Source organism: Taeniopygia guttata, chromosome 11, assembly GCF_048771995.1.
Source record: "Taeniopygia guttata chromosome 11, bTaeGut7.mat, whole genome shotgun sequence".
Lineage (NCBI taxonomy): Eukaryota > Metazoa > Chordata > Aves > Passeriformes > Estrildidae > Taeniopygia > Taeniopygia guttata.
Genome location: NC_133036.1, coordinates 11,896,878 through 11,910,187, shown reverse-complemented (window position 1 = coordinate 11,910,187; position 13,310 = coordinate 11,896,878). Strand labels below are relative to the sequence as shown.

At 42.7% G+C, this 13,310-nt stretch overlaps 1 protein-coding gene across 4 annotated transcripts in view; it reads right to left on the bottom strand.

Moving 5' to 3' along the window:
- The window catches only part of ZFHX3 (zinc finger homeobox 3), a 386,661-nt gene that overhangs the window by 301,134 nt on the left and 72,217 nt on the right, over positions 1-13,310 (bottom strand). For all 4 annotated transcript variants that reach the window (XM_072934462.1, XM_072934467.1, XM_072934465.1 and 1 more), the window contains exon 2: positions 11,814-11,918. The gene's annotated coding sequence lies outside the window, so the exon portion shown is untranslated. The remainder of the gene's footprint in view (positions 1-11,813; positions 11,919-13,310) is intronic.

The following is a 13,310-nucleotide window of genomic DNA, read 5'->3' as shown; positions in this document are numbered from 1 at the left end:
CTGTGGCTGCTGTGCCCTGACCCACCCAGCTGTGGCTGCTGTGCCCTGACCCACCCCAGCTGTGGCTGCTGTGCCCTGACCCACCCCAGCTGTGGCTGCTGTCCCCAGCTCCCCCCAGGGCTGCACACCCTCCCTGGACACCAACACAAACTGCCATCATCCCACACTTACAACCTAAAGCAAGTCAAAGCAGCAGCAGGGCTTCTGAATGAGCAGGATGACAACGATGGCAACATTTGTCCCTAACAGAAGGCAAACTCCCCCACACACCCAGCAAGGTTTATTTCTACCAAGGCGACTCTAACTGGCACTTCAAGTAGCACAGCCATATTTAGTCCCTGGCTTTGCACTAAGAAACACTGTCCAAAGTAATTGGCTTCCACATTCACATTGGAGAGCAAAGACAAACCATGGAGTATGTTTGGGAAACCTCAACATCTGGTTATAGTAATAGCTTCATAAAGAGGGAATTTAAGCTGACCCATTTCCTTCTGTCATTCCAACCACCGAGAGGAGAGAGATGTCATCAGCCCTTCTGCAGTCCTTTAACACCCAAGTGACCGAGCCAACGGATCAATGAAGTAAAAGCTCCATGTGCTCAGCTGCTTCCTCAGGTGGGAAGGGCAGGGCATGGGAAAGGCCTTTGCTAGTCTCCAGCAGTGGCTGCTGGAACAGAAATGACAACTCCTCCTGATAATCTGCAACACTTCGGGCAAGCCTGGTGAACAGGCTGCAGCCTTCAGCATGGCCTGGGACATCCCACGTGAACGGAAAAGCAGCAGAAGAGCAGAGCTGACGCTGCTCCCGGCAGCGACGCAGAGCCAGGGCACCTTCCAAAGAACACAGCCCTGGCTGCAGCTGCCACAAACACTCCTGCACTGACTCACTCTTTTTAAATGCCATAGAAAAGGATTTTTTTAATGCACCTGAGATTGGCAACACTGGGGTTCCCACCTGTAGCAGAATATTAGGGATATCAACAGCTCAGAGAAATTTTCCAGCAATAAGGAAAACCATGTGCTCAGCTCTTGCCAGAGCACTGCAGCACCCGAGGCTGGGATTTTAGAAACCTTTTAGCATTTTAAATGCTAGTGATGGAATTCCCAAGAAAAACAGCCCTTTACTTGAGAGCAGAGGCCAGAGGCCTGGGAGCTCAGAAGAATCCCAAGGTACACAGCCGTGGGGAGAAGGTTTCTCTTATCAGGCACAGAACAATTAAATCGGTACTTTTTCTTTTTAAATAAGTCCTGTATATTTTTCAGTACCAATTTTAAAACAAAAACCTATGTATAATTTGCAAAGAGGGATTCTGTGCAGTTACTAGGAAGCCCAGCTGCTGTTAGCAACATTCCTAGAAATTTGCTCTCGTTTGTATTTTGAGGCTCTCCTCCTGCACTAACCCTGTGTTCACCAGCAGCATTTCCCTGTTTCCTGCTTTCACTTTGAAAGACTCGAGAAATTGAAGACTGCTAGTACCTAGGAAAAGATTCTGCCTTTTTAATATTGTCTTCCACAGAACCGTGAACAAAGAAACCCGTGCAATAAACTCTGCACCAAATCCACATTCCTACTTTAGCTGTTCCAGTTACACAGGAAAAAAATCTTAAAAAAACTTTAAAATATCCAGCCTTGAAATTCCAGGCATTCAGTGACAGGGATCACAGCATCTCTAGAGACACTCTTTAGCAGGCGAGGACACATGCTGCAAAAAACATACATCTTTTATTTATTTACATTATACACGGATCAGGCTCCCACTCTTTTCCTATTTTCATAACTTACAGTTCTTGATTTTTTAAAATGAAGGCAGAACTTTGGATTATCGAGTAGTAAAATGTACATTAATGACAAAAGATGACCTTAAAAATTATTTGGGTTTGTCACTAAAATGTACCTGCACCCATCATTACTTATACAATAGATTTTTTTATTATCTGCAGATTTGCACAACTCTTTCATACCTTTATGATTAACAAGTTGACTCTTATGTGACTCCAACCAGACCACAACAGATGTAAATTATGTTTTTCTTTAATGTGTTTCCTATGTCCTCTGTGAATTTTAGGAACAAAGAATTAGTTCCAAAATTAAAACTAAGAATTTAAAATTTACTAAGAAAAGGAAAGCAATCTCAGTTGGAGAATGAAATAAAGAAAGGTCATAAGGTAAAATTCTGATCCAATCAAAATCAATGGCAAAACTTGTATTTGCTCCACTAAGGTGACAGAATCACCCCAGAATTCCTTCCCTCCATGTCCCTGGCAGAGTCCAAAGTCAGGACAGGCACTCAAAGGCTTCCCTGAGATCTGCTCACATTTAACCCTGACAGTTACAGTGATTTTTCTTTCTTTAATTTAAATATTTCCAATTTTTTCTACCCATATCAACCAAATAAATTACTTTTCCCTCAGGACTCTGTACAAGCCAAGTGGGAAAGTTCAGCTTTTTCTGTCTGCATCAGTCCTTTAAATTGATTTTTTATATTTCAATGAAAACACTCCCTTCCCCAAGTTAACTTCTGCATGAGGGTTTGGCTCTCACATGAAAGGAGCAGCCCGGTGCACCCAATAAGGGTTTGTGTCATCCTCACAGAGAAATTTTGGACAAGGAACAGAAAATCTTTCTGATATACCATGAATCTTCAAAAGCAGATCACAAAGGAAATTCTTTTGAAACTGTAAATTCCCAGGTACCACAAAAGAACAATGTGCATTTTCTCAGCTTGTCTGTGGGCAAAATAAAAGCTTTTTATGAAACAATAAATTCTCAAGATGATTCTTGCACACCGGTTTGCAGCACAGAAAATACAGGAATTTGCACATCCTTGGTACTGGGCACCGACGAATTCTCAAGAGACTCCACCAGGTTTTCCAGCAATGATAAATAAATGTGATTTTTATATGCCTCTCTACGCACGTGTATCAAGAGCACACCCACCCACAAGTGCTCTCTCTGTGCAGAAAAAAAAAAAAAAAAAAAAAAGCTGTTTTTTCTTTCTGACAAACGGGCATGAAATAAGAGGCCGACATCTGCCTCTGCAGGTCATTCCAGTCAGGCTGCTGCGTGTCAGAATTCCAACTGCTCCATCCATCAATGGCAGCCCAAAAATTACCGTAGCTTGGAAACTCTGCAGCAAGACAGTAACAGCCCAATTGAAAGGCTGACCTTCGGAGAACGGCGGGGTAAGATGGAAAAATTATTTCATGCCCTGTACCAAAGCCAACACCACAGTTCAGAGGGATTTGCAGTTAATTTTTTTAGTTCTAAAATCTGGTTTGCTGGTGAACAGCAGTGAAACTGCAATACCAGATAAGGAAACCGTTATAAAGGTTTTAATTTCAAAGGCATTATCAATTATCAATTACATCCACAGAGATGCACTTTCATGGCATTCAGGATTTTAATTTCTCTGAATTACTGATTAATATATTTTTTTAAAGTATAACCGATTCAATGTTATAAACAACACTATTTTCTCAATGATTGATTGGGTAAAAACTATAGTTGATTAGTCTGAAAAATTTGATTGAAACAGGCTGCAATTTTTGTCAAATACACACTTTCAGGTCCAATTAAACCAACAAGACAATCTGTTTTACAATAAATCCTCAGAGTTGCAGTACTGAGTTCTTTCGCACAGGAGTCAGTCACAGAAGTTATTTAATAAGCAGAGACAAACAGGTCAGCGCTGTGCACAGCCCAGCTCAGAGGTGCCTTTACCCTGCCCCAGCCCATGGCAGGATTAATCCTCTGTTAAATCACCTGCTAACACCCTGTTAATTGCTCCATAAGCTAATTGAACTGGAAGCTTAATAACACACAAATCGCAGAAATACCATGTAGCTTAAAACTTCAAGTAGTTCAATAAAATTGAACCAATTAAAAAGAAAATTCAAATAATCCAATAAAATTGCCAGATCACATTTTAAATGTGCATCCCAAACTTTGGAAAGTAATTTATTTTTCCCAGGCCTTTCTCTGGAGATCATTGAAATAGCTTACTGAGCGTTTTCTTCCCTTACAGAGTTTTTCTAATGTTACAAAATATTTTCCTTCTTACACAGGTAGTTACTTCTGCAACAGCATCAAAGACACCAAGAAATCTGGAAGATGTTATTAAATACTAGGACAGAACAGAGACCCTCAGTGTCCAATTTTGTTAAAACAATAACACATGTATATTTTGTTTTATACAAAAATATAAACAAGTATTATCCTGTTTAGACTGAAATATATATTTAATGGAAACAAAGCCCCCAGAGTAGTCACAGAGGTCATTTCTTTCACCATGGTGCAACGATACTTTGAGAGACAACAACCAGCCAGATTTTAGTTTTGGTGAGACAACAGTTTTGGTTGACAGTGTTGGGAAGGATAAAATGAAAACTGCTTCCTTATTTTTCAGTACAATAAAAGATGTCATTAACCCATTTGTACAATGATGTGCACAGTCAGAAACCACCCAGAGCTTTGCCCAGAGCAGCTGTGGCTGTCCTGGATCCCTGGCAGTGCCCAAGGCCAGGCTGGGCAGGGCTTGGGGCAGCCTGGGAAGGTGGGAGGGGTCCCTGCCATGGCTGGGGTGGGATTTAAGGTCCTTGCCACCAAACCAGTCTGGGGTTCTGTGAGAAGCTCATTGACACATCTAAAATGTCTTGGCCTGCGAAGTGCAAAGCCAAAGTGAGGAAACTCCAACAAAGATTTCCCCTGCCAAGTCCGAGGGGTGAGGGAAGAACACGAGCACAACAGGGACTATGGAATAAACCCAGACTCGAGGCTCATCCACAATTAACAGGGCTCATCTGAATGGCACACGCTATCCAGGATGCCAGAATGGATGGTTCAACACTCCTTCCTGCCTTCAAACCTGTAATCAATGAAACAGTCCATCAGCTGCACTTCAGAGAGTTCCTCTGATGTTCTTGTGAAGGATCTGGTGGCTTCAGGGCCCGACTGCTGCTCCCTGCTCCAGGAGCAGGGAACCGAATCCCTCCCATTGCAGTCACCCCAGAGAACACAGTGGGCTGCTGAGTCCATCCCCCAACACACACGGCAGCACAGCTGCTGCAACCACCAAGAAACTGGAAAAGTTCACGTTATTCTAGGCTATCTTATTATCATAGTCACTGAAAATTATTGGTTTAAGCATTAAAAAAAACCTTAAAAATTAAAAATCAGATGTCTTGTGCAAGAGCTTTAACAATTTTCAGTGACTATGCAGACCTGAAAAAACCTTCTACTTTAATAATTATGATTGTTTACAGTAGTAACAACCATATGGAGTTCCTTATAGTACTCCAGAATCTTATTCTTCAAATAAACTGTGTAATTATAACACACTGGAGAAACTGTGTCATTATCTCATTTCCATTAAACTAATGGAAATTATTTACTTTTTTTGTTTGTTTGTTTTCCAGAGAATTAATGCACATGATGAACTATTTTTAACTAGTCTTGAGACTTAATAATTTACACTCAGTTCACAGATTTCTTGCCAATGAATTGGACTTAATGAATTCCAGCTATTTTAGGGGAGAACGTCTTTAACAATCACTACACCAGGAGAAGGTATGTGGAATATCCCCTGCTTCTTTTGAAATAACAAAAGCTGCAGTCAGTGTCCTTTAAAGGAAACTCTCCAAACTTTAATCTGCAACTGTGTAGGACTATTCTAAACAAAGTAAGTTTTCATGCCTGTCTGATGGACTCTCCCAGGAGGGTCCCATGGCAGGAGCGTGTTTGCCTGAGGAAAGTGACCCCGATTGCCAGACAAGGAGCAGCCCCAGGTTTGCTCTGTGAGCACCATTAACCACTGCACAGGTTTGGGAGGTGTGGCTCAGGAGACCTGCAGAAAGTGTCATTTCATCACAAAGATGAACAGATTCGTTCCCAAACTGCAGCAGAGCCCTGTTTGTCTCTCCCTCCCAGTCACACACCTGTGCAAAGCTCCAAAGCTCTGCTGGGGCAAACGGGGCCACCTCCCGTCCTCTGCTTCTCCCACCAGAGCCACTCTGGGGCTCCTTTGGGGAAGGAGCTGGGGACCAAGCGAGCTGCAGGACAGAGATGGCCGGTGGTATTCAGAGACTCGGTCCAGACGCTGTGCCTTGAGAGGGCAGCCTGACGCAGAACAGTGGCCACCAGGATGAGGCTCTGCCAGCAGCCAAAATCTCACCTCCTGTCCCTCCCCAGCACCCCTCAACCTGTGCTGTGACTGCACCAAAGGACACTCTTTCCCCATCCCAAAATCTTCACACTCCCGAACTCAGGAAGGGACAACTGCACCAAAGGACACGCTTTCCCCATCCCAAAGCCTTCACAGTCCCGAACTCAGGAAGGGACAACTGCACCAAAGGACACGCTTTCCCCATCCCAGAGCCTTCACAGTCCCGAACTCGGGAAGGGAGAGCCCGCAGTGGCAGAGGGGCCGGGAGGAGCTGCCTTGGCCGGGCCCAGCGAGGGCACCGAGCCACTGCTGCTCCACGGGCATCCCCAAACAGCTGCCTGCAGGAAAGAACCTGAGGAAAGAACCTCTCCTAAAGCAATTAGCAAGTTAGATTTCAAAGTGATGCCAAGCTCCCACACAGGAAAAGCACAAAAGGCAGGCAGGCGCTGCAAACAAGCTCCAGCACTGACTGAGGGTGTCATCCCCTCACAGACACACTGGGAGAGCAGGGAACAGCTCTGGGTACTAGATCGACAGGTATTTTCAAATATGAAGCCTGCTTTTTCTCTCTAACTTATTTCACCTCTCAGGCATTAAATTACCACGGCAGTATCAATATCCTGTCTTTAAAAGCGAGTCTGTTCTACAGCAACAAATGGACATTTATCCATGGCAGGTAACTGTAAGAGAATTATTACATAATTCACATAATATACACTAACCTGAGTTTACATTCACCTTCAATAATAATTCCAACTACACACACTAAATGTTAACTGTATTGTGACTAGAAATGGGGTTACAAATTATTGTTCTTTTAACTGGAAGTTTGGAAACTCGGTGGGAGGAATGAGGGAGGCTGCTTTGCACTAAATATCAGATGGGAGAATTCCCATGCTGCATTATGGTGATAAACCAGTTACAGCTCACAAGGGCTGCAGAGACAGAAAGGACAGAAAAGGTGCAAAGATCCAGAGGAACAGACAGGGAAATACATGATAGGTGTCTCGAGCAGCTTTAATCCTCCACTGCTGGGCACTGACTGCCACCACCACAGCGTTGGTGGCACTGCTGGGCGCTGACTGCCACCACCCCAGTGTGGGTGCCACTGCTGGGTGCTGACTGCCACCACCCCAGTGTGGGTGGCACTGCTGGGTGCTGACTGCCACCACGGCAGCATCCCTCGGAGCAGCAGCAGCAGCTGGGTGCCCGCAGCAGGACCAGAGCTCCTGGCTGTGCCAGGGCAGGGCAGTGCCCCTCATGCTGCACTGACGGGCACAGGGCTGGTGCCCAGGTGACCCTGGCATGCCCATGGGGACGTGCCAGCTGCCAGCCCCGTGGTGTCACCTGCAAACCCAACCGGTGCGCTCTGAAACATTTCAGTGTTTGATTCTTCCTCTTGACAGGGAGCAGGGCTCCACTGAAAGCTCATTTAATAAAAATAATGCAATGCAAATGAACCTGAATCAGAAAAATTAGATTGATGGAAGTAGCTCGGTCGCTGTAATTACACAAGGTATATTATTTCTTAAATTCTCTTTGCATTAAACATATACCATACATTTATCAAACATAATTAGCAGTTTAGGTGACAAGGATTTGATTTTTCTCCTGCAACAAAAAATCCTTCTACATGGGTATATACGTCTGAAACGTAATAGGAACATTTTCACACTATCATTGTTTGCTCCTCAAAGAGGGTAAAATCAAACAATCAGAGGGCAAATACTGTGTGGGACTTACAAAGCAGAAGATGAGGAAGATGGCCAGGTCAGCTTTCTGTGGATTTCATGAGCATAAAACAAAATTAAATCAGGCCCAGCTTTTAAGGCTGTTAGTCAAATAAATCATATTTGAAATCAAAATAATTGATGATACCCCAGATTTCCCTTATAATCAACCTTTACTTTTTTCAATCATCTAAATAAATTGCAAGAGAAACAGAAGATGCAGAAGAAAGTTGAAAAATTGAATTTCCAACACAACTAAGATAACCAAGCTTTTCCCTCTCTTCAGTGTTTGTTGGGGGTTTTGGACTAATGGGGGGCTCTGTTTAGGTTTTGGGTAGTCTGGCGTATTTTTTAAACAGTTTCACAGAAAATAACTGTATCAAAATAATGGCAGAAAGCACTTTCATTTTTTTCTCTTCAAATCCCCATGGACTACGTGGGGACCTCAAGTCAAAAACCTTCACTTTAGAACAATAAATAAATAAACCCACTAAACCCTTCCCAAGGCTGGTCAACTGTAGCATAAGTAATGCAAGAGGCTGAGAGATGCCAGATAAATTTGATTACTATAAAAGATGGGAATATGTTTCTTTCCTCAGAGAATTCACAAAAAGGGGTCAAAAACAAAGCAGCACTGAAAGCCAACAACTTCATTTTGCCAGCAACTCAAGGCGAAAATACAATACAATTGCACAGGAAGGTTTTATCACATCGGTGCAGACACCTCCTAATCTTCTATTTCTGAGAAAGGAAAACAGCAAAGACAGAGTCCAGGCAAAATGGGGCTCTTCTTTCTTTTCTGGAAAAGGCACTCTGATTAGTATATCAAATTAGCAAAGAGTTCAAGAACTGTTTTCCTCTTTCACCTGCTACCAGTGTCATAGAGGCTCTAACACATTTCAGTTGGGAAAAAAAAAGAAGTAATCTTACACTTCTTGTTATTCTTCCAATTTGCCAGATTTCCAAATCATTTATCTCAAATGCATTCAGGAACATCATCAGGAGAAATGACCCATCGTCCTTTCCTTGTTAAAGGAAACCAAAGTCCTGACTCAGTGTTAATTGTTCCAGCCCTGAGTAATGGTGAGATGCAGAGATCCCCCTGCATTGTTCCCCGACCAAGAGACAGTCCTGAGTTCACATTTTTCCTCTGTAAACAGATGAGCTCCTGCCAGCTGCTGCTACCACAGCACCAGTATTTTGCAAAGCTCCCTGGAATTACTTTTTCCTTCGCGTGTCTGAGAGTGGCACTTGATTTTTTCACATCGTGTCCGTGGCACAGTCTTGCCACAGGCAGCCCCTGGCCCCTCCTCCTGAGAAAACACTGCCTTTCCAGCCAGCAGGAAAGCCATTCTTACTGCATCTATTCAATTCCACCTCATTTTCATCACTCTTCAAAGTCATCCACTTCTTCCTACTTAACATCTCAAACTCCTGCTCCATCAACAGCATCTCCTAGCACTGGTTCTTCAGCCCAGTTCCAGTAAACCACAGGTGACTTATACAGAAGAGTTACAAAGAATATGTGTAAAAGAAGGTTGATCTTTGAAGAACAAGTAACTTCCAGACAGCCTGATAAATTCACTTTAGGCACACAAACTTCTTGCACAACACTTCTTACAAATAATCTGCTGCAAAGTGCATTTTCCATGGGCTGACAGCACCAGTTGCTCTGCAGCACTCAAGAACAGCTTGCAGCATTTTTTCGTGGGTATATTTTTCAGAGACTAAGATCCACACTCAAATTCGGTCAAAACCTGTTCAGATTCAGTATTAAATGCTTTGCAGTAATCAAGCAGAGTCCTTTACTGTGTCAACAATTTCAGTAAAAAAAAAATTACTATCTGGTTTATTCATGCTATTGCTTCTTATTTTATCATGGTCTATTACATAATTGCCCTGCAAATATCACATAAATCCTTATTTCCTTTTTTCCATGGTATATGCATGCCAAACCCCTCCATTTCAAGTACAGCAAAGTCTAATTTACATTTGTAATACCACTACAAAATACTACATACAGCAAATGATCATAAAGGTAACATCTTCATTTCCAGCTCCAAGGCCAGAAGCTGTCCATGGCCTGGAACGAGGAGCTGTTTCCTCAGAAGAACTAACCATGAAACACCTTTGCAAACACCAAAAAAACAAAACCCACAAAAAAGAGAAAAAAACACCAAAGCAGGCTTTATGAAAGCGTTTTCAATTTCTTCAGACATTGTTTTCCCCGTTCTAAAGAACCTGATGGCACAATATAAAAACTATTTCTCTTCCACTATTGTTTTCAATAATAATGCAAAAAATCCTGACCACCAGCAATTTAAAAATACAACAAGATTCTCAGATAAGAGACTTAAATATGCAAAGCCTATATAGAAAGGGTGCTGAAAGGGCACTTCTGGAACATCTATAAAACTAAAATGCAAAAGTGTACACAGTTACCTGCGCACACATTCCTTAGACTCTCAAAACTCCATTTGCAGACTGGCACAGATGTATCAAACTCAATTGCTAGGAAATACAGATGTTTGACTAGCCAGGATAATGCTGCTTTGGATCCTTGTGTGTCTGATAGAACTGAAACCACCTTGCTTTTCCCTACAGGAGCCACATCATGAATGCAGGAGGACAGTTTGGGTGACTAAGCTGGAAACAGAATGTTCTGTCTCACTGCTGCCCTGGAGCTCCTGCTGTGTCTCAGCCATGCAAATCCATCCTTCCCCAAAACCCTGCACTCCTGCTCCTACTCCACTCCAGCTCCTAAAGCCACTATACCTCTCTAACAAACCACTGGGCTCCTGATCCTTCAACTTTTAAATTTCTCACTTTAGGACAGTTCAAAGCATCCTCACACCCACATGGCATTCTCTAAAGTAGTGCTGCTCAGGCTCAGAAACCACACAAACCCAGAAAACTGCCTTAGGATATTTATTGATGCACCATCTTGAAAGATTTTTCTAATGAATTTTGTTGCTGTGAAAGACTTCTGCCTTTCAAAAGCAGAAGAGTTGTATAAAAAAATTAAAAGTTGGCATTTCTGAAATACTATTAGAAAAACTTGAACAACCTGGTCTAGGGGAAGGTGTTCCCATGGCAGGGGGTGGAAGAAGATGATTTTTTGAGGTTCCTCCCAACCCAAACCACCCTGTGAGTCTCTGCAATAGCCTCTGCAGCAGCGATTTCACAGACATCAATGGCTCTGCTCGCCCTGTGCATCAGACAGGAATTTTTCATTTCATACATCATTTAAAACTTACTGCAGTGATCCCACAAACCTGTCTACAAGCACCTTCTTGGTTCCCAGCCCCCTCCAATTCAGGGTATTTTGGCCAAAAGTGAGCACGCAAGTAGACTATCGTAACACTGACAAGAGAGAAGCACAGCAACACTTAGCACTGGATAATGAAGAGAAAGAATAGTGCTGCATCTTGTATTTGAATACATCAAAATAAAATTACAACAACTACATCATCAGCAAACTTGCCCAGACATCCCATAGCAAGGAACTAGCATTAGCACACAGGCCTTTCAGTACTTTTAAACACAGATTTGCATTTATATCACATTTTCAGAAATCCCTCTCCCAGGATAGTGTGAGAGTGTGGACAAAACCTTCTCTTCCCAAAACCACTTGTTCAGACCTCCATAGTCTGGAGCCATTCACACAGATATCACTGACTGCTGCAGCTGCCCAGATAAAATTATACATTTTTTATTTCTGGAATAGGCCTTCAATGCTCAAACATAGAGATAAGTTCTGAAAATACAGAATTCCATAATCTACATGCAAAGACTTCAACTCACACTGTGGCCACAATTCACAACTCTCCAGACTGAGCTGAAAATCACACAGCTTTCACCTAAAAGTCATTGAAACAAAGCTAAAACTCAGCATGGAAATCCAAAGCTAGAGGTTTACTCACCATTTATGAAGGACTTCTGGACTACAGCAACTAACACAGGACACTCACTGCCTGGGCGTTAATTCAGTAATTCCTCTTCTCGTTCAGGATAAATCCAGAAAGTAGCTGGCACAAAGAAATGGAAAGCACACCTTTAGCTGGGGTTGAATATGAACAAACAGAATTTTGTCTTGTCCACATGACTAACAAAAAATCTTCCAAAACATCGTTCTTTTCAGTCAACACCAGAACATTTCTGTAAGCACTAGGAAAAAAATTTTAATTTAAAGTAAATTAAAAGACAAGGTACAATGATTACCTGAAAATTTCTAATACTTTTAACATGATGGAACACATGTGAGTTTCAAAATGGGGTAAGTCATAGCACTCAAATGTTCTCGAGTCGGGAGAATTTTTGTGTGTAGCACAGCGAGGGAACACAAGGAATGCTACAAAATCTAAGACCACTCAGTGACAGTTTCTGGCAAGCTCCCCAAATGACTTGTCCCCAGCAGCCACCCACACAGTGAAGGATTCTGCCAAGCACGACTAAGCACAGAGGGGTCTCTCGCTGCATGGGCAGGCAGCGTGCACGTGTGCCAGGCTGTGCCCCAGCTCAGGATGCAGAGCACCAAGCCAGCGCCAGGGCAGAGCCCCGGGCAGATCTGGGCCACCTCCAGCCCCTGTGTGGCCAGCAGGGATGGGGCCCAGCAGGGACAGCCACGGCTCACACTCCCTGGCACGGCTGCCACAGGCTCTCCTGCGCCCGCCAGCCTTACACAGCACAAAGGAAAGATCCATAGCTCTAAACTGTTCCACTTCATCATGAACTTCTCAACTCACCAATCAATACAGTATTGAGCAATAAACAACAAGCCAGAAATATTCTGGAACAGAAAAACCAAGCCCACTCTTATTCAGAATTGTGAGTTTTTCAGCTCACACGTTTTCCAACATAAGTTGGGGAAATAAAAATCTCATTAAAGCTTTAGCCAAAATTTCTAATTCATCAAAGGACCATGTTTTGAATACCAATGAATTTCATGAAAAAGAAGCACTTTTTTTTTTCCTTGTCTGCATGTCTGTAAAATCTCTCTCAGGTTACAAAATCAAATCTGATGACACTGAAAAGTCTTTCAGGAACAAAGACAGACAAGTAAAACAACCACCAGATCTCTTTAATTCCATGCAAAAGTGTCAACAGCAAAATCACTGCATCTCTGCCATAGCAGAATATTAAATAGTTCATTAATATCCATTTTCCCTTCTTCTCTTTTCAGAGGCTACTAAAATTGTTTCTGTTTGATTTTACATGAGTGAAACTCCTCCCAAATGAAACAGGTACAAGGATCTTGAAAGAACACTCAAGTGCACATCACTCAAGCCCTTGGCAGGCCCTATCTCTGAGAAACAACAATAGCATCCCACTAATAACAATGACTTGCTTAACTATTCATTTTGGTAAATAATGGAACTGAAAATTATCTGGTGATGGATTTACACCTTTACAATGCATCT